The sequence below is a fragment of the Argopecten irradians genome, chromosome 12 (assembly GCF_041381155.1).
Source record: "Argopecten irradians isolate NY chromosome 12, Ai_NY, whole genome shotgun sequence".
NCBI lineage: Eukaryota > Metazoa > Mollusca > Bivalvia > Pectinida > Pectinidae > Argopecten > Argopecten irradians.
In genome coordinates this window covers 26,208,248-26,226,680 of record NC_091145.1, presented here as the reverse complement: position 1 = coordinate 26,226,680, position 18,433 = coordinate 26,208,248, and the positions used below count along the sequence as shown (strand labels likewise).

The 18,433-nt window shown below is 34.3% G+C and overlaps 1 protein-coding gene across 1 annotated transcript in view; it reads right to left on the bottom strand.

The window, feature by feature from the left end:
* Positions 1–18,433, bottom strand: part of LOC138336679 (dystroglycan 1-like) — a 141,640-nt gene that overhangs the window by 85,302 nt on the left and 37,905 nt on the right. The window lies entirely within an intron of this gene.

Here is an 18,433-nt window from a genome sequence, read left to right as displayed (position 1 = left end):
TACAACAGAAGTTGTTTAGGTAAACAATCTCGAGATATGGAATTCAATTTATTATCTATATAAATGATAGCACCTGTTATCGTTTTTAATCAAGAAATAGGAGACATGCTTTTTAACCCTTCTCCAACAAGGAGAAAAATAAATTCATTCAGATTTAGAGTGTAATATTTCATAACATGCATGCAGCTTTGCATGGCGAATCCAGAGTCCTGTTTTTTTCTGGTCACGATTACATTGTCATTCTTTATTTTTCACCAACTTCGATATCATCAAATGAGTTTGTAATGAAATTTATACTGATGTGAACAATACAGATTACCTGAAGCTTTCAACATTTTCATCACAATAAGCTTTTTATTGGAAGAAGGAAGAATTAAACACTAAAATAGAAATTTGTTCATATACCATTCACTGTAAAAGAAAAAAAATCTGAATATTACATGAATATGACAAGATAATTTTCAGACGATAGTTTGTCTTTTCTTAACTTCCTCGAATTCATTGTATAATATCACACTTTCTTCTTTTTCAGCAGAAAGCAATTGTCTCAGATAACCTTGAAATGTCATTGAAAATCTCGTCAACCTTGAAGGTTTATATTGATTTAATTAACCCTTTTCGTTCCATAATCAACCCGTCTTGTTGGTTTTAATACCAGTATTGCCATCTCACCATGGATTATAATCAATCGAGATTATTGGATATTAAATTGAGAAATAATTATACCTCTCTATCTACGGTGTTACAATTCTGTTTGACATGTATGTGGCTCAATTACGACAAGTTATCATGTTACATAACCCTCATGGGGGCTTCTTAATATCCTAATTTCAACACCGAAAACTCACTACATTTTATTACCAAACGAAAACATTTATAAATGTGAATTAATTCTTTGTAATTATTTTTAGTTTAATCATCCAAGTTCAAACCAGTTTTCTCTTTGTCTCTTGTGTGATTGGACTAGAATCAGATAATAAAAAGTTTTGCCAAACACTTTAATAAAAAATGAAGAAAAAAGAATTGAAATAAATTTCGCCCTCAGATTACAGAGGTTAATCAACACAACTTCCCTGTAAAATCCATAAAATGAAGACCTGTCTCTTGTTTAATTTGTAACATGGATTTTAAAAAAATCTAAAATTCATCTTTAATCAAGAAGAATTGAAGAGGAGAACGGATTGTTAGAGATCTCGCATTACACCCAAGGAACTGCCAACTACATAAACAAAACTACGTAGACAAAATGCTGAAACACAATTTTTAATATCAAGAGTTCTTACTTAACTATAATTGTTTTTAATAGCTTTTTTCTCCCTAAAGATACGTTTGGACTCTTAAAATTGTATGACAGGAGCAATTTGATTATGAGATTTCAGGTGCGAGTAAAAGTTATTTCAATGAAGCTCTTATCAACAGACAAAGTCACATGGAGGATGTGTCAGGTGCCAAGAACTGTTACAGCCAAAACATATCACATGCTGTCAAGTTACACATTTGATCACCCCTTGAAATTCATAATGAGCTCTTCCAGCCTTTGAATCAAAACAGTTAAAGATGCTCCACCGCTGACAGAGCAAAAATCATATTCGTCATTTGAACATTAATTGGTGTCTAATCGTGTATATATATGCCTTATTAACACAAAAAAATATATAAAATAATTTATTTCGCCTTTGGTGCATGCGCAATCAGTACTTCATTCCATATAGGATATAGTGTCACGGAATTTTTTCGGGATGCAAATAATTATTTTTCATATTTTTAACTTGAAGTAAAATTAGAAGCTCTAACTTTTCAGTGGTGGTAATGGTGTAAAGTAAGTAACTTTTGTAACTGAAGAAAAATACTTAATCGTCTGCTTCTGATTTTGATAGTGAAAAAATGCCATTTGTCAACGGTGGAGCATCTTTAAAATGTGTCTTCAGGGGTAAATGAGTTAAGTTGATGTATGTTATTAGATCATTAAATCTGGTCACAGGTATAGGATAAAATACAGTGCCAGGTATTCTCCATCAATTTACCTGGACCTGAACAATAGCTCACCTGGTCAGAGATAATATTAGTTGTTTGTTTGATTCAGAGCTCCCCATGGCAACCAGACATCATTAAATGGTTTCTGAGAACTTTTATGAAAAACGTGATCATGTTCTCTGATCAATAAGATATTAAATTTGTGGGTTTTTTCGGAGGACAGATTTATGAGATGAAATTAAAGGATCTGACTGGTAATATTGAAGTGCATATGCACCAGGTTTTGGTGTGGAAGACAAGCTGTAGTAATTTTTGATTACTTCCTCAGATGGGCAAAAAATCCTGAGTGAGAATGTCACTCAGCAACTATAGCCTGGCTAAGATGACTGTAGGATTGATTAAAGGGTCTATATATATGTTACTTTGTGCTTATTTTACTAGTAAAATAGTTAATATAGTAGTCAAATCTACATACTGCAATGCAATATTGCTTATTTCACTTCAATACTAGTCAAATCTGCGTACTGCAAAGCATTGCATTGCCTATTTCACTTCAATAGTAATCAAATCTACATACTGCAAAGCATTGCTTATTTATTTCAATAGTAGTCAAATCTACATACTGCAAAGCATTGCTTATTTATTTCAATAGTAGTCAAATCTACATACTGCAAAGCATTGCTTATTTCATTTCAATAGTAGTCAAATATACATACTGCAAAGCATTGCATTACCTATTTCACTTCAATAGTAATCAAATCTACATACTGCAAAGCATTGCTTATTTATTTCAATAGTAGTCAAATCTACATACTGCAAAGCATTGCTTATTTATTTCAATAGTAGTCAAATCTACATACTGCAAAGCATTGCTTATTTATTTGAATAGTAGTCAAATCTACATACTGCAAAGCATTGCTTATTTATTTCAATAGTAGTCAAATCTACATACTGCAAAGCATTGCTTATTTCATTTCAATAGTAGTCAAATATACATACTGCAAAGCATTGCTTATTTCAATAGTAGTCAAATATACATACTGCAAAGCATTGCTTACTTCATTTCAATAGTAGTCAAATCTATATGCTGCAAAGCATTGCTTATTTATTTCAATAGTAGTCAAATATACATGCTTCAAAGCAGTGCTCAATGTTTAATTTCAGTAAGTCCATGCATTAATTGACTTTGAGTGCATGCCCCTCTGAGCATATTTCAGGGAACATATTATATTATATATCAAAACTTTGTCATGTGATCTATTTGCTGATGCCTATCTACAGCCTTCCAGGGCTAACACATTTTGTTGATGGAGTAACAAGGCAAAGCTGTGTTGTCAAACCTCTGATTCAAAACAAGGCTAGAGTTACAAAGTTCCCTTCTCAAATTGTCAGCCTGTCATCACTGTTGATCAGGGACATATATCAAACATAAGCCCCCTCCCCCCCCCCCCTCTCCCCTCCCCCCATCATCTCCGGTCCAGTCTTATATCTTCACACACAAAGGACATTACATTGCCTTCCCACACTATACCCTGACATTTGTGATTTGACCTTACAGTGACCCTTACACACAAACAATGGCTGCAATAAGCATTGCTTATTTATTTCAATAGTAGTCAAATCTACATACTGCAAAGCATTGCTTATTTCATTTCAATAGTAGTCAAATATACATACTGCAAAGCATTGCATTACCTATTTCACTTCAATAGTAATCAAATCTACATACTGCAAAGCATTGCTTATTTATTTCAATAGTAGTCAAATCTACATACTGCAAAGCATTGCTTATTTATTTCAATAGTAGTCAAATCTACATACTGCAAAGCATTGCTTATTTCATTTCAATAGTAGTCAAATCTACATACTGCAAAGCATTGCTTATTTATTTGAATAGTAGTCAAATCTACATACTGCAAAGCATTGCTTATTTATTTCAATAGTAGTCAAATCTACATACTGCAAAGCATTGCTTATTTCATTTCAATAGTAGTCAAATATACATACTGCAAAGCATTGCTTATTTCAATAGTAGTCAAATATACATACTGCAAAGCATTGCTTACTTCATTTCAATAGTAGTCAAATCTATATGCTGCAAAGCATTGCTTATTTATTTCAATAGTAGTCAAATATACATGCTTCAAAGCAGTGCTCAATGTTTAATTTCAGTAAGTCCATGCATTAATTGACTTTGAGTGCATGCCCCTCTGAGCATATTTCAGGGAACATATTATATTATATATCAAAACTTTGTCATGTGATCTATTTGCTGATGCCTATCTACAGCCTTCCAGGGCTAACACATTTTGTTGATGGAGTAACAAGGCAAAGCTGTGTTGTCAAACCTCTGATTCAAAACAAGGCTAGAGTTACAAAGTTCCCTTCTCAAATTGTCAGCCTGTCATCACTGTTGATCAGGGACATATATCAAACATAAGCCCCCTCCCCCCCCCCCTCTCCCCTCCCCATCATCTCCGGTCCAGTCTTATATCTTCACACACAAAGGACATTACATTGCCTTCCCACACTATACCCTGACATTTGTGATTTGACCTTACAGTGACCCTTACACACAAACAATGGCTGCAATGCACCCAGCCTCTGTCCTATATGGTGACTAAACCAGCAATAAACAGAACCAGCATCCTTCACTTTAAACATTCTGTCTCACAACTTTTGTTTGAGGTGATGTTGGTGCCAACACCAATACGGCTCATCATCACTCATTTCATTTTCTTTTAAAACAGTCGTTTCCGGAAACAACAAGAGAACCCAGTTCCCTGGTAATTAAACAGAAACTTGCTGACACAAGTTTTCTTTTGAGTACACAGATAATTATACAGTCCTTCCCAAACATTTCATGGAAATGTAGACAGCTTTCATTGTGTAAAGTACAGTGCACCCATTGTCTCCGATTTTACGGTCAATTTCACAAGCACATTGTCTCATTATAACCTTACAAGTTCTACCCAGTTTATCTACAGCTCTGACTACATTGAAGAAGAGGACACATCTGGAGACTTTGGGAATCGGAGATTGACTTGACACTCAAGGTTCCAGGAGTTCACTCGAACAACCATCAATCAAACCTAAGTGAGGATATCATCATCAGTTGATGAACCCCTAACAGTAATGGATTATAGATTTAAGGTATGACTATTTACGATTGTTGGTATGAAATCGAAAATTTCAAGAAGAAATCACATGAAACAAAATTGTTGAAATAACAAAAATCTGATGACAAGTCAAAGATGTAACAAGGAGTCAATAAGTTTTTTGCAATGAAATATAATAAAGAAAACAAAACACACGCAAAAAAAAAATTTAAAGTGAAATCGAAAGATGCAAAAAAAATGACCATCCAATTTGTCTTTGGAGGAACTTTAAACATTCTAACCATCTCTATCTTAACAGACAAACAAACAGCCTGGGTTCTGAACAAAATATCTATAGATCATTTGCTACGAAACATGTATATATGCATATTGCCTGTAAATCATTTTTTAACCTCACATGAAGAATGACTCCGGAATATGCAAATGACATGCAAATATCCATCGAACCATCCACATTAATTTACCAATAACTGATTTACGTTCGGCAACAGTTTCTGAATATCACTCGGTTTGTGGACACTCTGCCATGTTCATTTGCATATTTTGCCCAAGGAAATTGATATAGAGAGTGGTTTGAGGATTCCTTAAATCCTTTAAATCTGCTTATTGTTTATTGATGATTGAAGCTTTCATATAGAACTCCATCTGTTCCTGAAGTTATGGCCGTCAATTCACAGGTCGTCATGTCCCAGACTCCCTCTTATTGACTTTGTCAGCCCATTTCGGACCGAAATAGCCATAACCAGAACTGACAGCTTCCGGACACACTCTCTGACCTTTCTCTAGAAACTCTGGAGAGTGAACGTCTTATTGACCATCACACTAGCACTTAACAGAAATTTACATAGGATATAGACTTAGACAGAAACATTATGACACATTTCATAATGTTATCCAAGACAACTTAATTTTCAGTAAGACATCAATGCTTCCCATCGCCATATATCAAAGAGGATGAAACATGAACATGATGGGATGTTGGTACCAAAATTCTCGGAAAAGTCTTTGAACTGCCTGCAATTCCCACTGTTAATTTAAATAGTAGCCAGTATGTGGCTTAGCAAGTTATAACTTTATAGTTATATAATTTTGCATTGAGAAATTTTGAAATTTCCTTCTTTGATACTAATTCGTAAAGAGAAACGTAAGCATACTTGACTTGGTATATTACTGAGTTAGCTCCCTTGTGGGCAGGTATCCATTTTGATATCATTATTTTGTGACCACAATTCATGTTGTTATTTCCAAAAATCATGATGTTACGCTTGCATACATATAAGACATCTCAATCAATACCTACTCGCAAGGGCAGATAACTGTGTGATATGCAAATACATCATACAGCTATATGCTTTACAACTTATATTCACAGCTATGTAAGTTTACAAAAATGAATTTTACTACAAAAATAGCAAAATTATATCCCTGACGATAAAATAGGCATGTAAACAGTAAGACCCTGCCCATTCAAATTTCTTGTCTCTGCATAATAACCTTCAGGAATGACAAGTTTCTCCAAAAAGTATTACCAGGGGTATGGCACAGATGACTTTTAATGTTGCCATGGTTTTAACAATGCAAAATAAAAGTGTAAAATGTATATGAAATGGAAATAGTCATGAAATGACTGTCTGCACACGATACATCTTTAAATTTAACTGGCATGCTTCTATGAGTGGTATGAAATATCTGTGAATCTGACCTCTGTTCAATCATAATCAAACGCTATAATGATCCGAATGACTGTGGCAGCTGTCATGGTTTTTTATCACAAACATATGTACATTGTTTTGTGTCTATTAACAAAACAGCTCTGATTGCCAATAGTCGCCAGCATACCGCTAAAACAGCTGTCCACGTTCTATCTGTGTCAGGCGAAGTAAAAACAACCTAATAAATAGGTTATTATCTATTTTACATTGCTGGCATCCCTGATGACAAATCCTGTGTCATTTCCAGCTGTAAAATAATGGCTGGCATATCTGTCCCTGTTGACAGAATGGAAAACGTGGACTGGGTCCCTACTGGTTGTACAGCATTTTAGAAAATACTAACAATAAACCAGAAAGATCGCGACTCAAACCCTGAACCTTTCAATTTTAGAGATATCCTTGTATAATTATTTATGAACCTAGTGACCAGTGGTCAGCCTTGTCCAGACCTGCACTATTACCTATGAACTCAATGATGTCTCTGACCCTTACACACTAAACTAAATTTACAAATGGATACATATTTGGGTCGGTTACCAGCCAGTTAAGATTTTTTCCTGAATAAAATGTCCTCTACCAAAGTCAATACACAGCATTTTTCGACTTCATGAATTTCAAGTTGACCGAACCGAAAGAGTTCAAATAGGATTTCTATTTTCACCTATTATACCAGATTATCTCCCCTTGTTTGAAATGAACAAATGGACTTCTCGTCCTTCAAGTACCATAACAGTTATAGTTGTAACATTATCAGTCCAGATTTTTCTAATTTGATGAAGAAGATCTTGTCCAGATTTTCCTTGATGAAGTGTCGTCTGCTCAGGTCCTAGTGCGAGATAAGTGTAAACAGATGGCATTGTTAACATTTCTGCATGTTTTTACAAGTTTAAGCATACAACACTATTACTTTATGTATTATATGACCCTTTCTAGGGCTCATTCCATTTTTTTTGTACATTCAAAGCGACATATCTGTGGTTTTTATGGAGCATAGCGAGTGCAAATGTTGGTTAGCACTACCGTGATCAAAGACATCGGAGCTGTATAACAGTGATGTAGCAATATTGGTTTACGTTTTATATTTTTATTTGCAAAAAAAAAAAAAAAAAAAGGATATGGAAAAAAAGAAGAACTTAGCAATATCTGTTATACAAAATATATTCACCAGCAAATATGATTTACCACATATATAATCAATGTCAGATAGAGGACTCCATGATGTTCTTTGTGTAACATTGAGTTCTCGGCTGTTTTTGCATTTCATTCATTACAATGTTTTGAAATATGGTCGGATTTTGTATTATTCACAATTACTATAAAATATATGCATGCTAGCTGGATTTCCATTTTATCAGTTAAGTAATTAACCTGTCACTTTTTCTCAATAACTTAAGATTTTGCCTAATTAAATCCAGTTGGAAGATGAAAATTGTTTCCATATGTGACTTTTAGATGTAACTTACAAAAAATTATCAAATGTTATCATTTTCTCACCGGTGTACTAAAATATTGTAGACACCTGGACAAGGAGACAGGCAGACGCCAAAACACACAACACTGATGTGGCCCGACATCATTACAAAGTCAGACTTTATACCCTAACCTCAAACTATCGTCTAATAAACCTCATTCCGTGGATTCACAAAATTGCTACCTACATCTAAAATGTGTTGTGTGGTACACGACTAAGTCAATTTGACAAGATTATGACTTGGTAACATCCAATCATTCTCCAATCAAATGACAGCACAAATAAGATCTAGGCCAACAAATTATCAGCAATTTTCTTCAAAATTACAAAATTCTTTAAAAGTCATGAACGATAACCTAATGACCTGATGAGTCTGTTTTACGAGGCGCGAACTCATCATACACACGTAATGACAGTGTCAAAAGAATATATTTCTGTGGAGTTTTTATTAAAAGTTGTATATGCAAGGAAGTGTGTCACTATTTCTATACCTACATTATAAGTAATCAGATTTCTTTGAGCTATACGGTTCACAGATTTCACACTCTAGTCTGCTGTACAAATATTTACACTATACTATCTGTAGTATATTTTTACAGAATTGACCTATTAAAATCCCACTAACCTAAACACACATCTATCTGTAGTATATTTGTACAGAATTGACCTATTAAAATCCCACTAACCTAAACACACATCTATCTGTAGTATATTTTTACTGAATTGACCTATTAAAATCCCACTTACCTAAACACACATCTATCTGTAGTATATTTGTACAGAATTGACCTATTAAAATCCCACTTACCTAAACACACATCTATCTGTAGTATATTTGTACAGAATTGACCTATTAAAATTCCACTTACCTAAACACACATCTATCTGTAGTATATTTGTACAGAATTGACCTATTAAAATCCCACTTACCTAATCACACATCTATCTGTAGTATATTTTTACAGAATTGACCTTTTAAAATCCCACTTACCTAATCACACATCTATCTGTAGTATATTTGTACAGAATTGACCTTTTAAAATCCCACTTACCTAAACACACATCTATCTGTAGTATATTTGTACAGAATTGACCTATTAAAATCCCACTTACCTAATCACACATCTATCTGTAGTATATTTGTACAGAATTGACCTTTTAAAATCCCACTTACCTAAACACACATCTATCTGTAGTATATTTGTACAGAATTGACCTATTAAAATCCCACTTACCTAATCACACATCTATCTGTAGTATATTTGTACAGAATTGACCTATTAAAATCCCACTTACCTAAACACACATCTATCTGTAGTATATTTATACAGAATTGACCTATTAAAATCCCACTTACCTAATCACACATCTATATGTAGTATATTTGTACAGAATTGACCTATTAAAATCCCACTTACCTAAACACACATCTATCAGTAGTATATTTATACAGAATTGACCTATTAAAATCCCACTTACCTAAACACACACCTATCTGTAGTATGTTTATACAGAATTGACCTATTAAAATCCCACTTACCTAATCACACATCTATCTGTAGTATATTTGTACAGAATTGACCTTTTAAAATCCCACTTACCTAAACACACATCTATCTGTAGTATATTTGTACAGAATTGACCTTTTAAAATCCCACTTACCTAATCACACATCTATCTGTAGTATATTTGTACAGAATTGACCTTTTAAAATCCCACTTACCTAAACACACATCTATCTGTAGTATATTTGTACAGAATTGACCTATTAAAATCCCACTTACCTAATCACACATCTATCTGTAGTATATTTTTACAGAATTGACCTATTAAAATCCCACTTACCTAAACACACATCTATCTGTAGTATATTTATACAGAATTGACCTATTAAAATCCCACTTACCTAATCACACATCTATCTGTAGTATATTTGTACAGAATTGACCTATTAAAATCCCACTTACCTAAACACACATCTATCTGTAGTATATTTTTACAGAATTGACCTATTAAAATCCCACTTACCTAAACACACATCTATCTGTAGTATGTTTATACAGAATTGACATATTAAAATCCCACTTACCTAATCACACATCTATCTGTAGTATATTTGTACAGAATTGACCTATTAAAATCCCACTTACCTAATCACACATCTATCTGTAGTATATTTTTACAGAATTGACCTATTAAAATCCCACTTACCTAATCACACATCTATCTGTAGTATATTTGTACAGAATTGACCTATTAAAATCCCACTTACCTAATCACACATCTATCTGTAGTATATTTGTACAGAATTGACCTATTAAAATCCCACTTACCTAATCACACATCTATCTGTAGTATATTTGTACAGAATTGACCTATTAAAATCCCACTTACCTAATCACACATCTATCTGTAGTATATTTGTACAGAATTGACCTATTAAAATCCCACTTACCTAATCACACATCTATCTGTAGTATATTTTTACAGAATTGACCTATTAAAATCCCACTTACCTAATCACACATCTATCTGTAGTATATTTTTACAGAATTGACCTATTAAAATCCCACTTACCTAAACACACATCTATCTGTAGTATATTTTTACAGAATTGACCTTTTAAAATCCCACTTACCTAAACACACATCTATCTGTAGTATATTTTTACAGAATTGACCTATTAAAATCCCACTTACCTAAACACACATCTATCTGTAGTATATTTTTACAGAATTGACCTATTAAAATCCCACTTACCTAAACACACATCTATCTGTAGTATATTTATACAGAATTGACCTATTAAAATCCCACTTACCTAATCACACATCTATCTGTAGTATATTTATACAGAATTGACCTATTAAAATCCCACTTACCTAATCACACATCTATCTGTAGTATATTTATACAGAATTGACCTATTAAAATCCCACTTACCTAAACACACATCTATCTGTAGTATATTTATACAGAATTGACCTATTAAAATCCCACTTACCTAATCACACATCTATCTGTAGTATATTTATACAGAATTGACCTATTAAAATCCCACTTACCTAAACACACATCTATCTGTAGTATATTTATACAGAATTGACCTATTAAAATCCCACTTACCTAAACACACATCTATCTGTAGTATATTTTTACAGAATTGACCTATTAAAATCCCACTTACCTAATCACACATCTATCTGTAGTATATTTTTACAGAATTGACCTATTAAAATCCCACTTACCTAATCACACATCTATCTGTAGTATATTTGTACAGAATTGACCTATTAAAATCCCACTTACCTAAACACACATCTATCTATCTGTAGTATATTTGTACAGAATTGACCTATTAAAATCCCACTTACCTAATCACACATCTATCTGTAGTATATTTGTACAGAATTGACCTATTAAAATCCCACTTACCTAAACACACATCTATCTGTAGTATATTTTTACAGAATTGACCTATTAAAATCCCACTTACCTAATCACACATCTATCTGTAGTATATTTGTACAGAATTGACCTATTAAAATCCCACTTACCTAATCACACATCTATCTGTAGTATATTTGTACAGAATTGACCTATTAAAATCCCACTAACCTAAACACACATCTATCTGTAGTATATTTGTACAGAATTGACCTATTAAAATCCCACTTACCTAATCACACATCTATCTGTAGTATATTTTTACAGAATTGACCTATTAAAATCCCACTAACCTAAACACACATCTATCTGTAGTATATTTTTACAGAATTGACCTATTAAAATCCCACTTACCTAATCACACATCTATCTGTAGTATATTTTTACAGAATTGACCTATTAAAATCCCACTTACCTAATCACACATCTATCTGTAGTATATTTTTACAGAATTGACCTATTAAAATCCCACTAACCTAAACACACATCTATCTGTAGTATATTTTTACAGAATTGACCTGTTAAAATCCCACTTACCTAATCACACATCTATCTGTAGTATATTTTTACAGAATTGACCTATTAAAATCCCACTTACCTAATCACACATCTATCTGAAGTATATTTTTACAGAATTGACCTATTAAAATCCCACTTACCTAATCACACATCTATCTGTAGTATATTTTTACAGAATTGACCTATTAAAATCCCACTAACCTAAACACACATCTATCTGTAGTATATTTTTACAGAATTGACCTATTAAAATCCCACTTACCTAATCACACATCTATCTGTAGTATATTTTTACAGAATTGACCTATTAAAATCCCACTTACCTAATCACACATCTATCTGTAGTATATTTTTACAGAATTGACCTATTAAAATCCCACTAACCTAAACACACATCTATCTGTAGTATATTTTTACAGAATTGACCTGTTAAAATCCCACTTACCTAATCACACATCTATCTGTAGTATATTTATACAGAATTGACCTGTTAAAATCCCACTTACCTAATCACACATCTATCTGTAGTATATTTGTACAGAATTGACCTATTAAAATCCCACTTACCTAATCACACATCTATCTGTAGTATATTTGTACAGAATTGACCTATTAAAATCCCACTTACCTAAACACACATCTATCTGTAGTATATTTGTACAGAATTGACCTATTAAAATCCCACTTACCTAAACACACATCTATCTGTAGTATATTTTTACAGAATTGACCTATTAAAATCCCACTTACCTAAACACACATCTATCTGTAGTATATTTTTACAGAATTGACCTATTAAAATCCCACTTACCTAAACACACATCTATCTGTAGTATATTTTTACAGAATTGACCTTAAAATCCCACTTACCTAAACACACATCTATCGTAGTATGTTTATACAGAATTGACCTGTTAAAATCCCACTTACCTAAACACACATCTATCTGTAGTATATTTTATACAGAATTGACATATTAAAATCCCACTAACCTAATCACACATCTATCTGTAGTATATTTTTACAGAATTGACCTATTAAAATCCCACTTACCTAATCACACATCTATCTGTAGTATATTTATACAGAATTGACCTATTAAAATCCCACTTACCTAATCCCTATAACAGACTGATAATAAGAACTTTGCACGATTCTGAATTTCAAAATCATCAACATATATGAAATTGTAGAATTGGATCTAGAATTTTAAAAACAGGATATAGATGATAATTTTTTAAACATTTACAACTAATCATAGAATTTATAATAAGTTACTGAAATAGGTATAAATAGGTAAGCTTGCTGTTTTTGACTTGCCAAATATCTGAAATAAACTGGGTCAAGAAACAGTTTTACAACACAAACTTTACGTCTTTTGAGACCTTTGATTTCTCAGTTTGGTGTGGTTTGTTTAGTCTTACACCCTACAGCCAGGGTTACCTACAGCCAGGGTTATGTAGGGACATGCCAGGCTTGATAGTGGAGGAAAGCTGGAGTACCTGGAGAAAAACCACTGACCAGTAATCAGCTGGCAACTGGCCCACATGGGATTCAAACTCTCAACCTGGAATGGAGGGCTTGTGGTTATATGTGGGATACCTCGGACCACCACAACCACAACATTAACATCAACCTCTATGTTGGTCTATTGGTATTTATATACACTTCTGTTGATGCTGTGATTTCTCAGCTGGTAACACCACAATGGTAAGTCTATGATAACTTCTATAAATTTGTTACTACAGTTGGCATATTTAGCTGGAAAAATCAAATAAAGAAAATAAATTGCCATGAAAATGGTTTAGGTACAGGTACAAAGTAGAGCTTTTTGTAATTTTCCTTTTCCATTCTTTTACTTAGTCTTTACAAGTTGTTAGTTTTTTTTAGTTTAGTTTTGTGGGGGGGGGGGGGGGGGGGGGTTATTATTATTATTATTGGGTTTTTTTGTAGTAAACAATGGCTCAAGTGGCTAATTAATCAGAAAAGCTGTGAATTCAGTGTAACAGCTAGACAGCATTATAAAACTTTGCTGGTCAGGCACTGGTGACTAACGAGTTTAGACTGGGAGACGGTCAACTCTCTGGCCAAAATAATGTATAACAGTGTAAAAACATTAATTTTGTCACCATAACAACACACAAACTTTACTGAGGCACTGCACTAAAGCCCAAAAGGTCCCAGGGGCCCATAACTGGAGCGAACACAAGAGCCAGAGCCAACATTTATACAAACTGTTTCCCTTTCTAAAACCATATTTCTTGCTAAATTTGGTTACAATTCATTGCAGTATTCTATGACTAGTGGCAACTTTACCACTGTTTACCCCTATTGGGCACTGCCCCTCCTACCCCAAGGGGCCAGAGATCAGATTTATATAAACTTTGTTCCCCTTACCCCATGAATGTTTCTGACCAAATGGTTACATTCCATATGAAGAACTCTATGACTCGTGGCAATTTAAAGGAAATGTTGACAAATGAACGGTTGGATGAACTGACAGATGACGGTAACTGCGCAATATGGCATAAGCTCACCAGCTCTATGGACACTTTGGGCCCTATTTGGGTGAGGTAAGCTAAAAATTAAGGAAATGTGTATCTTTTTTTTTCCATTTTTATTTTGATGTGCAGCTTAAAAATAAGAATGATAAGAATTCTGAAATATATTCCTACTATGATCTCCTTGTGGATTAGTTGAAAAGAAAACTTCTGACATTTCCAATCTCAGATCTCACTGTTCTTTCCATTGATTAAATAATTATCAGGTCTCGCGTGGCAGATTATAACGAATAAATCTGAACATATTTGCGGCTACCTGTACTTTTCTTAACAAAACAATGGAGCCATTTGTATTCCCTTGGGTACTAAACCAACGTTATTATCCTATAACACACCGTTATCTCACGAACACTAAAGGCCGATATGGTTTTATTGTCTTGATAAATATTTGAGTCATATACAGCAATAAATTACAGCGTCATGACACAATATCCTATAATCGGGTACCTGTGACTTTTAAACTCTGGAGGCAGTGAGAATTATTAATGACTTGTATAGAGTTACATGTCGACAGTTTTAGTCATTGGATAATTGGCCCATACAGCATCGCAGGGTGAGCTTCCGATTGTGGAAGTCCCCAGAAGGCAAATATTTGACTATATATTGATTAGGTACCCCAGACAAACCCACCAATCAGTTAGTACCCTCTAATTAGTCCGGTGGAGCATGTGTCAACATACAGCCTAAGACAAAGTCTTCTGTGTGTCTGAGTCATTGGGCCTGAGTCAACACCCATATCTGTACAACAACAGATGCATAAGGTCCACTTCTCAAGGCGTACAGGTCGGAGAACCAAATCTCGTCATTATCAACACTTCCTCTTTCCTCATGTATACATAGCTAATTGGTATAATTATGTTTACAAAAATATTTTTATAACACGCCTTAATTTATTTTGGCTTATATCATGGAGGCTGAACAAATATTTCTAATAGAGCTCTTTTGTCATTTGAGGGAAGAAAATAGCCTGAAGTGACAACCCTTAACTGAAAAACTTTACACGCAGAAAACATTATTTAATCAATCTTGTTGGTAAACCTTTTAAGGGACACTTGTAAATATTCATACAAATAACTGATTTTTTATCTCGTTACCTGTAATTCTATAAATAATTGAAGACATCAGAGGGAAGCTGATTAATTTAACCTGGTCAGGTGTTGGATCGATCAGGTCAGGTCAATAAGGTAAATGTACCCGACAGGGACAACGTAGAATACCAATCGACCATATGTATCAGTCAGACGGCATCCTAGAATTATTTCAGGAACATATGACTCTGTGACACCATTTCACAAAAGTACCAGTAAATATTGAGAAAATGGGGACTAATGGGTTCAGAAAAACAATTCAATCAGGAAATCAATTTTGACTTACATTCATTTGATCAGTCATTGGTTTTGAAACCTGTCCATAAACCCACATGTCATCAACCTCCTTATATAATTGGGCCAGGACAGACAATACAGGAGTTTCCAGATCCCAAAACGTGTGTAAAGTACAATTTCGCGTCAATTATTCCTACCATCCAGTGCTTATGACGTCATCATTTGATGTGATTTTTGTGACGTCATAATCGTTGGAAGATGAGACTAATGGACGGTAAATTGTTCTTTACGCACATTGTTTTGGAATCTCAAAACTCCCTTATTGCTTTATACCCCATTTCATAGTTGGGTAACCTGCCTCAGCAACCACCCCTATATAAAGACCACTTTTTCATTTTCCGAAATGGTCAATTTTTATACAATTGGCTCGATGTATAAAGATCACTCCAGGCCACTGGCTTGTATAAAGACCACTTTTTCATTGTCCTTGGTTGGACTTTATCTAGACAGGTTTGACTGTACTTTGACTTTCTAAACAGAAAAATTGACAAATCTGTCACATTCAGCTTTTCGTTCTTTAAGCTTTGTACAATTTTGTTATTCAAACACAAGGAACATTTCCATGGAACAATGAAGGGTGCTTTGATTCAGTCTTTTACAGATTCAGATAAAAGAAACGCTTGATGGATATTATACCCTGAGGTTAATGTGGAACAATTCAAAGGAACAATGCTAACCTGACGTTTATTAGGTAACATCCTATCGACAGCCAGGATCATTTAAGGACATGACATGTTTGTTGGTGGAGGAAAGCCGGAGTATGCCAGAGTACCTGGAGAAAAACCACCAATCAGCAGTCAGTACTTGGCAACTGCTCAGCCACCACGGCCCCAAAAGCCAACCTGACAGCGCTAATCTGAAAACTGACAACTGACAACGCTAACCTGGCAATGTTAACCTGACAACGCTAGCCTGACAACACTAACCTGAAAACCCTAATCTGACAACGCTAGCATGACAACGTTAGCCTGACAACGCTGACCTAACAATGCTAATCTGACAACACTAACCTGACAATTGACAATGCTAACCTGACAATTGACAATGCTAACCTGACAACTGACTGCACTAACCAGACAACACTAACCTGATAACTCTAACCTGATAACGTTAACCTGACAACACTAACCTGATAACACTAACCTGATAACACTAACCTGATAACGCTAACCTGATAACACTAACCTGATAACGCTAACCTGACAACGCTAACCTGACAACACTAACCTGATAACACTAACCTGACAACACTAACCTGATAACACTAACCTGACAACACTAACCTGATAACACTAACCTGACAACTCTAACCTGAAAACACTAACCTGACAACACTAACCTTATAACGCTAACCAGACAATACTAACCTGACAACACTAACCTGACAACACTAACCTGATAACACTAACCTGACAACACTTACCTGACAACACTAACCTGACAACACTAACCTGATAACACTTACCTGATAACAATAACCTGATAACAATAACCTGACAACACTTACCTGACAACACTAACCTAACAACACTTACCTGATAACACTTACCTGATAACACTAACCTGACAACACTTACCTGACAACACTAACCTGACAACAATAACCTGATAACAATAACCTGACAACAATAACCTGACAACACTTACCTGACAACACTAACCTGATAACACTAAACAACACTAACCTGATAACACTAACCTGACAACACTAACCTGCCAACACTAACCTGATAACAATAACCTGACAACGATAACCTGATAACAATAACCTGACAACACTAACCTGACAACACTAACCTGACAACACTTAGCTGATAACACTAACCTGATAACACTGACCTGACAACACTTACCTGACAACACTAACCAGACAACAATAACCTGACAACAATGACCTGACAACACTGGCCTGATAAAACTTACCTTACAACACTAACCTGACAACACTAACATGACAACACTAACCTGACAACGCTAACATGACAACAATGACCTGACAACACTGGCCTGATAAAACTTACCTTACAACACTAACCTGACAACGCTAACATGAAAACACTAACCTGACAACGCTAATATGACAACGCTAACATGACAACACTTTCATGACAATGATAACCTGACAACACTTATCTGATAACGCTTACCCAATAACGCTAACATGACAACACTAACCTGATAACACTAACCTGATAACACTAACCTCACAACAATAACCTCACAACAATAACCTGATAACACCAAC